We start from the raw sequence: 12,136 nt of genomic DNA on the forward strand, positions 1-12,136 counted from the left end.
TGTGGCTCAAAGGGAAGCTTGGTCTTAGCTCTGGGTTCAACCTCCCATGCCACAGTATGCTTACAGGAGTGCCTGACCCTCGGGTAAAGAAACATACCCCACAGAGTCCACAGTATACACCAGGGCCCTGGGGTAGAGAGGCCTCAAACACACAAGAGGGTCTAGGAAGACCCACTCTGTTCCACCCTGGGAGTCAACACCCTCGGAAGGGTAGGAAGAGATAAGAAGGCAACACTAACTCCTCCTAGAGCCTCTGAGGGGCTTCCCAGATGGCACTGGTGGTAAAGAACCCACCTACCAATGCAGGAGATGTAACAGATGCAGGTTCGATCCTGGGTTGGGAAGATCCCCTGGAAGAGGAAATGGCAACCCATTCCAGTATTTGTACCTGGAGAATCTCACGGACAGAGGAGCCTGGTGGACTACAGTCCATGGGGCCGCAAAAGAGTGGACACAACTGAGCACACACACACACACACACACACACACACACATACCATGATTCAGGGCCTGCCCTACTCCCGCATGGCCTCATCTTAATGGATTACATCGGCAATGACCATTGATGCTACTCCCAAATAAGGTCATGTTCTGAGGTTGCTGGGGGTTAAGACTTCAACATATTTTAGGGGGTGGGTAGGACATGATTCAATCCCTGACAGTGTATGTTGTATATTGGGTCATAAGTAAAATGTATATCTTACTGTGAGTCACAGTCAGGACAGTTTGAAAACTCGGCCTTAAGCCCCTCTAGCCTCCTTGCTTTTCACTCAGCAAAACAAGCACCCTCCCAGGGCAGGACCTTTGCACCTGCTGCTCTGTGTAGCCACGTGCCCAGTCCCATTGTTTAGCCAGGACTCCACTGAAGTGTCAGCTCCCCAGAGAGCACTTTCCCATCCATGTGACTTAGATGGTACCTTCTGTCACTCTCCATCCTTTGACCCTGCTCTATTTTTCTTCAGAACACGAAGCACTCCCTAACAGTCTTCTATGAACACATTTATTTACTTTTTTCTTCTCTGCTAAAATGTAAGCATCACATGGGAAGAAACTATACGTGTCTCCAGCTTTCTGAACAGCAGGCCCTCAAATATGTGACATTGAATGAATGAATCTAACCTCTGGTGAAAACAAATGAAGCCTAGCCAAATGAGAATATAATAAGGCTATTTGTTTTCAGATCCTGCCATTGCGGAGAGTCAGGCACCATCCCCGGTGTTTGGCAGAGACTCAGAGGCAGGCAGAGGAGTGCGAAAGCTTTCCAGGAGAAAACCAGGGAAAGATACAGGTGTGCTCTGACTGCATACCCTGAGCGCAGAGCAGCTGAGGAGCAGGGAACCCCATGCCATTGCTTAGGGTGCATATTTGGCTTTCTCTGGGGAGTCCTAAATTGTAACCTGGGACAGAAACTAAGGGCTCTGTCAGTAATAAACCAGGTCCGGACTGACTGTGTAGAAGTTACTGTTTTGCTTTCTGGACAGGAGGCTAGAGATAATGGTCTGACTTCCTACATGTGTGACTTAGAGAAGAAGCAGGTTGGCTTCCTGGCTGGTTGCTGCAGATTGCAGGTCAGAGCTCTATTTTTATGTGGGGTCTGGCCATTCTCCATCTGTATATTCATTCTCTCACTATAAAGAGAAATATGCTTGTGAATTTACAGCAAAAGAACTGGGTGGGCTACACCTGGAGGTAGGAGTAAAGAGAGATTCACTTTTATGTATAGAAAAAGCATTGTCTCTCTCTCTCTCTCTCTATATATATATATATATATATATTTATACAGTAAACTTGTACTTTCAATTTAGAAAATTTAATCAAAGACGACAATCAAGCAAATGCAACTTCAAGCCACACTGCCTCCTCTGATGTTTGCAAGTCCATATGGCAAAACTATTTGCTTAGTTACTGACCCTCCTGTGTTTTGGGTTTTTATTTCCTCACTTTTCTAATGTTATATTGTTTTAAAAAAAAAAAAAGTGTTAAAACTTCCCTTGGGAATTTCAGTTCATGAGTTCTGAGATCACGTCTGGTGATCTCTCATTTTTAACTGAACCCTTAAAAACTCAATTTTTCATTCAGGATTCAGCTTTCCTAAAAGCAAGGGAGAGACGCCAGCCCCGGCGGCGCAGACGCGACGCGAGAGACGCCGGCCCCGGCGGCGCAGACGCGACGCGAGAGACGCCGGCCCCGGCGGCGCAGACGCGACGCGAGAGACGCCGGCCCCGGCGGCGCAGACGCGACGCGAGAGACGCCGGCCCCGGCGGCGCAGACGCGACGCGAGAGACGCCGGCCCCGGCGGCCCGGGCGCAACGAACCACGCAAAGAGGTGCGGCCGTGAGGAGCTACCCCACGCCTGAGGCCAGGGCCGGCGGCCGAGAGGAGCTACCCAACGTCCAACAGGCGGTGGCTGCGTGGGCGCAGGAGGGCCGAGAGGAGCTACTCCGCGTTCAAGGTCAGGAGGGGTGGCCTTGAGGAGATACCCCTCGTCCAAGGTAAGGTACAGCGGCTGCACTTTGCTGGAGCGGCTGTGAAGAGATTTTCCACGACCAAGGTAAGAGAAACCCAAATAAGACGGTAGGTATTGCTAGGGGGCACCAGAGGGCAGACAAACTGAAATCATAATCACAGGAAACTAGCTGATCTAATCACATGGACCACAGCCGAATGTGGTCCCCTGGAGAAGGGAATGGCAAACCACTTCAGTATACTTGCCTTGAGAACCCCATGAACAGTAACAAAGGGCAAAATGATAGGATACTGAATGAGGAATTCCCCAGGTCGGTAGGTGCCCAGTATGCTACTGGAGCTCAGTGGAGAAATAACTATAGAAGGAATAAAGGGATGCAGCAAAAGCAAAACCAATACCCAGTTGTGGATGTGACCAATGATAGAAACAAGGTCCGGTGCTGTAAAGAGCAATATTGCATAGGAACCTGGAATGTTAGGTCCATGAATCAAGGCAAATTGGAAGTGGTCAAACAGGAGATGGCAAGAGTGAACGTTGACATTCTAGGAATCAGTGAATTAAAATGGACTGGAATGGGTGAATTTAACTCGGATGACCATTATATCTACTACTGTGGGCAGGAATCCCTTAGAAGAAATGGAGTAGCCATCATGGTCAACAAAAGAGTCCGAAATGCAGTACTTGGATGCAATCTTAAAAATGACAGGATGATTTCTGTTCGTTTCCAAGGCAAACCTTTCAATATTACAGTAATCCAGGCCTATGCCCCAACCAGTAATGCTGAAGAAGCCGAAGTTAATCGGTTCTATGAAGACCTACAAGACCTTTTAGAACTAACACCCAAAAAAGATGTCCTTTTCATTCTAGGGGACTGGAATGCAAAAGTAGGAAGTCAAGAAACACCTGGAGTAACTGGCAAATTTGGCCTTGGAGCACGGAATGAAGCAGGGCAAAGGCTAATAGAGTTTTGTCAAGAGAATGCACTGGTCATAGCAAACACCCTCTTCCAACAACACAAGAGAAGACTGTACACATGGACATCACCAGATGGTCAACACCGAAATCAGATTGATTATATTCTTTGCAACCAAAGATGGAGAAGCTGTATACAGTTAGCGAAAACAAGACCAGGAGCTGACTGTGGCTCAGATCATGAACTCCTTATTGCGAAGTTCAGACTTAAATTGAAGAAAGTAGGGAAAACCACTAGATCATTCAGATATGACCTCAATCAAATCCCTTATGATTATGCAGTGGAAGTGAGAAATAGATTTAAGGAACTAGATCTGATTGATAGAGTGCCTGATGAACTCTGGACGGAGGTTCGTGACATTGTACAGGAGACAGGGACCAAGACCATCCCCATGGAAAAGAAATGCAAAAGAGCGAAATGGCTGTCTGAGGAGGCCTTACAAATAGCTGTAAAAAGAAGAGAGGCGAAAAGCAAAGGAGAAAAGGAAAGATATAAGCATCTGAATGCAGAGTTCCAAAGAATAGCAAGGAGAGATAAGAAAGCCTTCCTCAGTGATCAATGCAAAGAAATAGAGGAAAACAACAGAATAGGAAAAACAAGAGACCTCTTCAAGAAAATTAGAGATTCCAAGGGAACTTTTCATGCAAAGATGGACTCGATAAAGGACAGAAATGGTATGGACCTAACAGAAGCAGAAGATATTAAGAAGAGGTGGCAGGAATACACAGAAGAACTGTACAAAAAAGATCTTCACGACCAAGATAGTCACGATAATGTGATCACTGACCTAGAGCCAGACATCTTGGAATGTGAAGTCAAGTGGGCCTTAGAAAGCATCACTACGAACAAAGCTAGTGGAGGTGATGGAATTCCAGTTGAGCTATTTCAAGTCTTGAAAGATGATGCTGTGAAAGTGCTGTACTCAATATGCCAGCAGATTTGGAAAACTCAGCAGTGGCCACAGGACTGGAAGAGGTCAGTCTTCATTCCAATCCCAAAGAAAGGCAATGCCAAAGAATGCTCAAACTACCGCACAATTGCACTCATCTCACACGCTAGTAAAGTCATGCTCAAAATTCTCCAAGCCAGGCTTCAGCAGTATGTAAACCGTGAACTCCCAGATGTTCAAGCAGGTTTTAGAAAAGGCAGAGGCACCAGAGATCAAATTGCCAACATCCGCTGGATCATGGAGAAAGCAAGAGAGTTTCAGAAAACCATCTATTTCTACTTCATTGACTATGCCAAAGCCTTTGACTGTGTGGATCACAATAAACTGTGGAACATTCTGAAAGAGATGGGAATCCCAGACCACCTGACCTGCCTCTTGAGAAACCTGTATGCAGGTCAGGAAGCAACAGTTAGAACCGGTCATGGAACAACAGACTGGTTCCAAATAGGAAAAGGTGTACGTCAAGGTTGTATATTGTCACCTTGCTTATTTAACTTATATGCAGAGTACATCATGAGGAACGCTGGGCTGGAAGAAGCACAAGCTGGAATCAAGATTGCTAGGAGAAATATCAATAACCTCAGATATGCAGATGACACTACCCTTATGGCAGAAAGTGAAGAGGAACTCAAAAGCCTCTTGATGAAAGTGAAAGAGGAGAGTGAAAAGGTTGGCTTGAAGCTCAACATTCAGAAAACAAAGATCATGGCATCTGGTCCCATCACTTCATGGGAAATAGATGGAAAAACAATGGAAACAGTGTCAGACTTTGTTTTTTTGGGCTCCAAAATCACTGCAGATGCTGATTGCAGCCATGAAATTAAAAGACGCTTGCTCCTTGGAAGGAAAGTTATGACCAACCTTGATAGTATATTAAAAAGCAGAGACATTACTTTGCCGACCAAGGTCCGTCTAGTCAAGGCAATGGTTTTTCCCGTGGTCATGTATGGATGTGAGAGTTGGACTGTGAAGAAAGCTGATCGCCGAAGAATCGATGCTTTTGAACTGTGGTGTTGGAGAAGACTCTTGAGAGTCCCTTATACTGCAAGGAGATCCAACCAGTCCATTCTAAAGGAGATCAATCCTGGATGCTCATTGGAGGGACTGATGCTAAAGCTGAAACTCCAATACTTTGGCCACCTCATGAGACGAGTTGACTCACTGGAAAAGACTCTGATGCTGGGAAAGGTTGGGGGCGGGAGGAGAAGGGGACGACGGAGAATGAGATGGCTGGATGGCATCACCGACTCTGTGAACATGAGTTTGAGTGTACTCCGGGAGTTGGTGATGGACAGGGAGGCCTTGCGTGCTTTGATTCATGGGGTCGCGGAGAGTCGGACACGACTGAGCGACTGAACTGAACTGAACTGAAAAGCAAGGGAAATGTCATGATTGCAAGAATGCCAAGAATTCAAATTTGAGTCGTTTGGCTTGAAACTTTGTTTTCCTGGAGACATGGCGCCACCCAGTGGACATTTGGTGTATTTTCAGGGGTGACAAGGTCCACGTTGCATTTTCACAACTCTCAGCTGACTGAAAAATCCCAGAAACCAAAACACTCCCTTCACCAAGCATTCTGGCTGTGGGAGGCTTTCGTGTATTAATTTACTCTGACTCTTATCAAGGAAAATAACCTATGTGGATCATTCACTAACACGCCATGTGAACAGATTCATTTTCAACGTAACTGCCAAGAACTCACTGTACCTTGTTCCCCTTTCAGGACTTGATGTATCTTACCGTGGTTATCTGCGCCTTTGTCAGGTACCAGAGCCCGAGGACATCTCTGTACCCCTATGGTCAGCTGAGTCTTGACACACAGATGATGTCCAATGTTTTGAAGCAATAGCAGACATCCACCTCCCCCGACTCCACCACCTGGTGTAACACAGATCAGAAAGAAATTCACTTCACAACACATTCATACACAGTTGTCAAGGATACAGTGCTTTCCAATATAGTATATTAATGCATATATATGGAACTTAGAAAGATGGTAACGATGACGCTATATGCGAGACAGCAAAAGAGACACAGATGTAAAGAGCAGAGTTTTGGACTCTGTGGGAGAAGGTGAGGGTGGGATGGTATGTGAGAATAGCATTGAGACATGTATATTACCATATGTGAAATAGATCGCCAGTCCAGGTTTGATGCATGAGACAAGGGTGCTCAGGGCTGGTGCACTGGGATGACCCTGAGGGATGGGATGGGGAGGGAGGTGGGAGGGGGGTTCAGGTTGGGGAACACATGTACACCTGTGGCTGATTCATATCAATGTATGGCAAAAATCACTACAGTGTTGTAAAGTAATTAGCCTCCAATTAAAATAAATAAATTAATTATTTTAAAAAAGAATACAGTGCTTTGTAAAGTATACATACAAGCTCTCAGAGTGGAGAGGGAAAAAGTACAAATGTCCAAACCTGACATTCAGACAAACAGAGTGAATGGCAATTTCTGAAATAGTTCAGAGGGGTGAGAAATTACTTCTTGTAGGGATGATTAAGAAAGGCCTCACACTCCAAACCCTAAAGCCACTCAGATCAAGGCATGACTGTAACAGACACGGGTATTCTGTTTGCAAAAACCGTGGTCCTCACAGGAGCGCACCGAACATACGGCCAAAGAAAGCCTTGCCTCAAGGTTTTCCTGACCACATGCCCGTGAGAATTCTAGTTTTTATACAAAGCCCATCACATTCTAATTTTTTAATCAAAATAAGATTACCAGAATCATAAAACTTAGCATTTACAGCATTAAACCTAGAAAATACATACATAGTTAACAGAACATTAAAGCCAAGAGTATCTGACAGAGAGAGAAAGGTTGAGACTTCTTATGAAGTATGTTTCACTGACAATTACTCCGTAACAACTGTGCACTCAGAAGAATGTGATAATCACTGTCTCTGGCTTGAAAATATGCAAAAAGAAAATTTTAATAATTCACACTTCACTTATGGACAGTTTCTGATAATATATGTATCAAAAGAGATTTAATGTAAAAAAAACAAAAAAGCCCACCACAAAAATAAAGCCATTCAGCAACAGGAAATCTGAATTCCTCAGTAACATACAGCCAGTGTTCAGTCTGTCCTCAGGGCTGGATGAAGCCCTGCCCGTCCACTGCAAATTTCCCTGGAGCTACTACACTCACAAGGAACCAGCTAGGGTGTCAGGATCCAAACATCTTTTGCCTCCCTATCTACCCTTCAATTCACACATCAACTCTTTGATGACACATGTGGATATTTTTTAAAACACATTAAACTACTGTGATAAACACTTTCACATAATTGTTTTATATCATCCTCACACACTGTGAAGGAGGAATTGATTCCTCCCATTTTATGAATGAAGACACAAAGCCTCCAAGGAAGAATTCCTCGCAGTCAAGCAAGTAAGAAGTCTCAGTCTGGATTTCGTCCCCCGTCTCTTAACCCAAGTCTAAGGCTCTTTGCTCCAAGCAAAGCTGCCTCAAAGTGACCTGATTTCAACAGCAAGGCTCCCAGGAACCACCCAGCCTGCCATCTACACATGGTTATGTACTGCATAAAGAGTCTATGTGCAGAAGTGGCTCTGTAAGCCGACAGGTCCCTTCAGCCCACTGTCCCTTCAATGTACTCACCTGCAATAAAAGGGAGAAAAATCACACCAGTGTGGCCCACTTTCCAAGTTGCTCCAAGAGCAAAATGAGATGCAGGAAGCACAAGAAAGTTGCTTAAGAGTACGGACCTCAGCGTCGACTGCCTGGAGGTAAATGCCACACGCGCAGCGCACTCACCGCCCGGCCTTCACTGGGCTGCCGCATCACTGTCCACTTCTGTTTCTTCCTCTGCAACACGAGAATCATAACCAGGAAGCCGACCTCCTAAGGTTGTTCTGAGAATTACATAATTTAGACGAAGTTCTTCACAGGGTACATGGAACCCGGCACTTGTGATGGTTGTTACTGACAAATGTATCCAAAAGCACTTGGAAAAGAAGATGACGTCTTAAGAGGCATAGGATTATTCTTATTATCTATTCCAAGACGACAAGATAACAGGCCTGCCTAGCCTTACCCTGAATTTTGCTTTTTTTATTTATTTTTTTGCAAAATTATTCTAAAAATATCAAGTGTTTTTGAATCCTGGAGACTCAAGCAGAGGACTACAGATGAACTCTCAGATGAAGCCTGTGTGTGTTAGAATTCCTGCAGGAAGAGACAACAAATTCAAAGTGTTAAATTTTAATGAAGGGTTTTTTACAAAGGTGCAGGCAGGGCACAAAGAACCTCCCTGTGATGGCGAGGCAGAAGGACTGCACAGGCTGGACGCTTTGATCCTCCTCTGCCTGAATAAAGGAGAAGACGGTGGTGTCACCAGACCTGAAGAGCTGGGACTACCCCACAAGGGTGCAGAGAAAAGAGGGCCACAGCCAATAAGGGCTGGCCTCCCCTCACCTGGTGCCTTCCGATCGCCAAACCCAAATGGAAACCAAAAGCTAGGAAGCTCAGAATGCAATCCAGAGAAAGCAAGCCTCTCCGAGCTGGCACGGGATAGAGGATGGATTAGCAAAAGCAGAGAAGCAGCGCACAGTCCTAACTGAGGACTAATCCTAAAACACACTGTCAAGTACAGAGCAGCCCCCATGAGCACAAGGGCCAGTCCTATCCTATTACTGAAGCAAGACAGTGAACGTGAAAGTCGCTCAGTCATGCGACCCCATAGACTATACAGTCCATGGAGTTCTCCAGGCCAGAATACTGGAGTGGGTAGCATTACCCTTCTCCAGGGGATCTTCCCAATCCAGGGATCAAACCCACGTCTCCCACATTGCAGGTGGATTCTTTACCAGCTGAGCCACCAGGGAAGCCCAAGAATACTGGAGTGGGTAGCCTATCCCTTCTCCAGGGGATCTGCCTGACCCAGGAATGAAACCAGGGTCTCCAGCATTGCAGGGAGATTCTTTACCAGCTGAGCCACCAAGGAAGCAGGACAGCCTACTCTCAAATCCCGGCTCTGGCCACTTATTCATCGTTACTTATCTTTTCTCTGCTACAGTCCCCTCATCTGTAACACTGGGATAATAGCAATACTGATCCTCTAAGGCTGCTGTGGGAATTTATGGAGTTACTACTGAAGGTATTCAGGACAGATCAGGATATTCAGCACTGGGTGAATTTTACTTACTACTAGTATATTACTGGGCTTCCCTGATAGCTCAACTGGTAAAGAATCCACCTGAAATGTGGGAGACCTGGGTTCGATCCCTGGGTTGGGAAGATCCCCTGGAGAAGGGAAAGGCTACCCACTCCAGTATTCTGGCCTGGAGAATTTCATGGACTGTATAGTCTACGGAGTCGCAAAGAGTTGGACACGACTGAGCGACTTTCACTCACTCTTCACTCATTATATTATTATCATCCCTTGAGCCTGGGATGGGATTATGGTACTTGGGAGGTTTACATCACAATCAGTGAACCCTTCCGGCACCAAGAAAAGCACAGGGTCATGATGTTTATTTGCCACGTACACCAACAAAACACAATGACCCCCCACTGTACTGTGACGGAGGTGGACTTAATAAGTACACACACAAAAAGTGACGTGAAAATGTCAGTCGCTCAGTCGTGTCTGACTCTCTGCGACCCCATGGACTGTGGCCCACCCGGTTCCTCTGTCCATGGGATTCTCCAAGCAAGAACACTGGAGGGGGTCACCTTTCCCTTCTCCAGGGGATCTCCCTGACCCAGGGATGAAGCCCAGGTGTCCTACATTGCAGGCAGATTCTTTACCATCTGAGCAACCAGGGAAGCCCTGTATATATACACAGTCAGTCAGTTCAGTCGCTCAGTCGTGTCCGACGCTCCGCGACCCCATGAATCACAGCACGCCAGGCCTCCCTGTCCATCACCAACTCCCGGAGTTCACCCAAACTCACGTCCATCGAGTCGGTGATGCCACCCAGCCATCTCATTCTCGGTCGTCCCCGTCTCCTCCCGCCCCCAATCCTTCCTACTGTCAATTCATCATCACAACCTGTCCTGGGGAACAGCCTCATCTTGTGGACTTCCTTCAGTCCGTGTCAACCCAACAGAAGATAAAAGAGTCCGCGTCCCCAAAGCCTACACCTCTCCCTGTGTCCTGAGGAAGCCGTCCAAACACAGGAACACATATCAACGCACATCCCTGTCCATTTTTCCTTTGGAAGCAGCGAACACGACATTTCCCAGTGGGCTTCCACTTGCTCGTTTCCTTCTCTTCAGACCAAAATTGCTTCAGTTTAATCTCTGCAGTTAGTGTCAAAGTTCCCTCAGCAAGGCCGGCCGAAAGCTGCAGCCGGCGAACAGCCGCGGAGCCGCCGAGTCCCGGAAGTCAGGCCGACGTCGCCGGCGTCTGCCGCGCAGGCGCTGAACGGCCGGCGGCGCGTGCCCAGGAGATAGGCCCCCGGCTGGTCTCTGCGGACTCCGGCGCGCGTCTGGAGCTGGGGGACGCGTGTTCAAGTACAAGAGATAAAAACAGAATAATTAGAGAAAAAGTAGGAATGAACTCCTCGAGAGGCATCTCAAGAGGGGATCAAAGCAGCAAATATCTGCCAACAGAAATACTAGGTGGACTTCAAAAGTTACCAGATTTATGTCACATCAAGGCTCTCTGAACATGAAAGCACCCAATCTGTTGCTTCACCTTTTACCTCAGACCTGAGAGAAATGAGCCCCATCTCTCCAAGATAAATCATCCTCCTTCATGGCTTCCCTAGCGGCTCAGTGATTAGGAATCTGTCTGCAATGCAGGAGACCTGGGCTTGATCCCTGGGTCAGGAAGATCCCCTGGAGAAGGAAATGGCAGCCCACTCTAGTATTCTTGCCTGGAGAATCCCATGGACAGAGGAGCCTGGAGGGATGCACTCCATGGGGTTGCAAAGAGTCGGACACAACTGAGCGACTAAACAACAACAATAATCAAATATCTATTACCCTGGGAAAGCCATGTCCATGGTTTGTCCATGGAGTTGGTCCATGAAGATTCAGATTATGGGTATCTCATACTTATGGAACACTTAAAATTTTGTAAGTTTTACAATGATCATCCTACTGGTTTCTCACAAATACAATGTCAATGAATGTGATTTTTTTGTTTTTCCATCTTGCCCACCAGAAAACTAAAATTTAGTTTCTAGCATTAATGAAAGTCTTGGAAACTCTTAGAAAAAGCATTATGGCTTTTTCCAGTTCACATCGTGTTTAGAGAAAATGTGTAGACAATATAAACCAAATATTACAGATGTAGGGGCAATTTCCTAGCTGTGAAGAAGAGTGAAATTGAATGCATGAACAGCGCTGAAATGAAGTTGCTGGGTAAGACCATTTCAGTGATAATGGCCTGTGAACTCAGACCTGTCACGAATTCATAAAGCTGAGGGTCCATGTGAACACTGGTTAACAGAAAAGGGGGAGGCCCTGGTAGAGATGTTTCTTTACCCCAGAAGGAGACTGAAAAGAACACGGATTAAAGCAGTTAGGGAACTTGGGGTCAACATGTACACACTGCTCTACTTCTAATGGATAACCAATGAGGTCCTACTGCATACCACAGGGAACTCTGCTCAGTATTGGCAGCCTGGATGGGAGGGGAGTTTGGCGGAGAATGGATACATGCATATGTATGACTGAGTCCCTCTACTGTCCACTTGAAACTATCACAACATTGTTAATCAGCTTAATCATACTTAAATACAAAATAAATTTTATAAAAGCAGAG

The sequence above is a fragment of the Moschus berezovskii genome, chromosome 28, assembly GCF_049115385.1.
Source record: "Moschus berezovskii isolate FMDL1 chromosome 28, NW_MosBer_1.0, whole genome shotgun sequence".
Lineage (NCBI taxonomy): Eukaryota > Metazoa > Chordata > Mammalia > Artiodactyla > Moschidae > Moschus > Moschus berezovskii.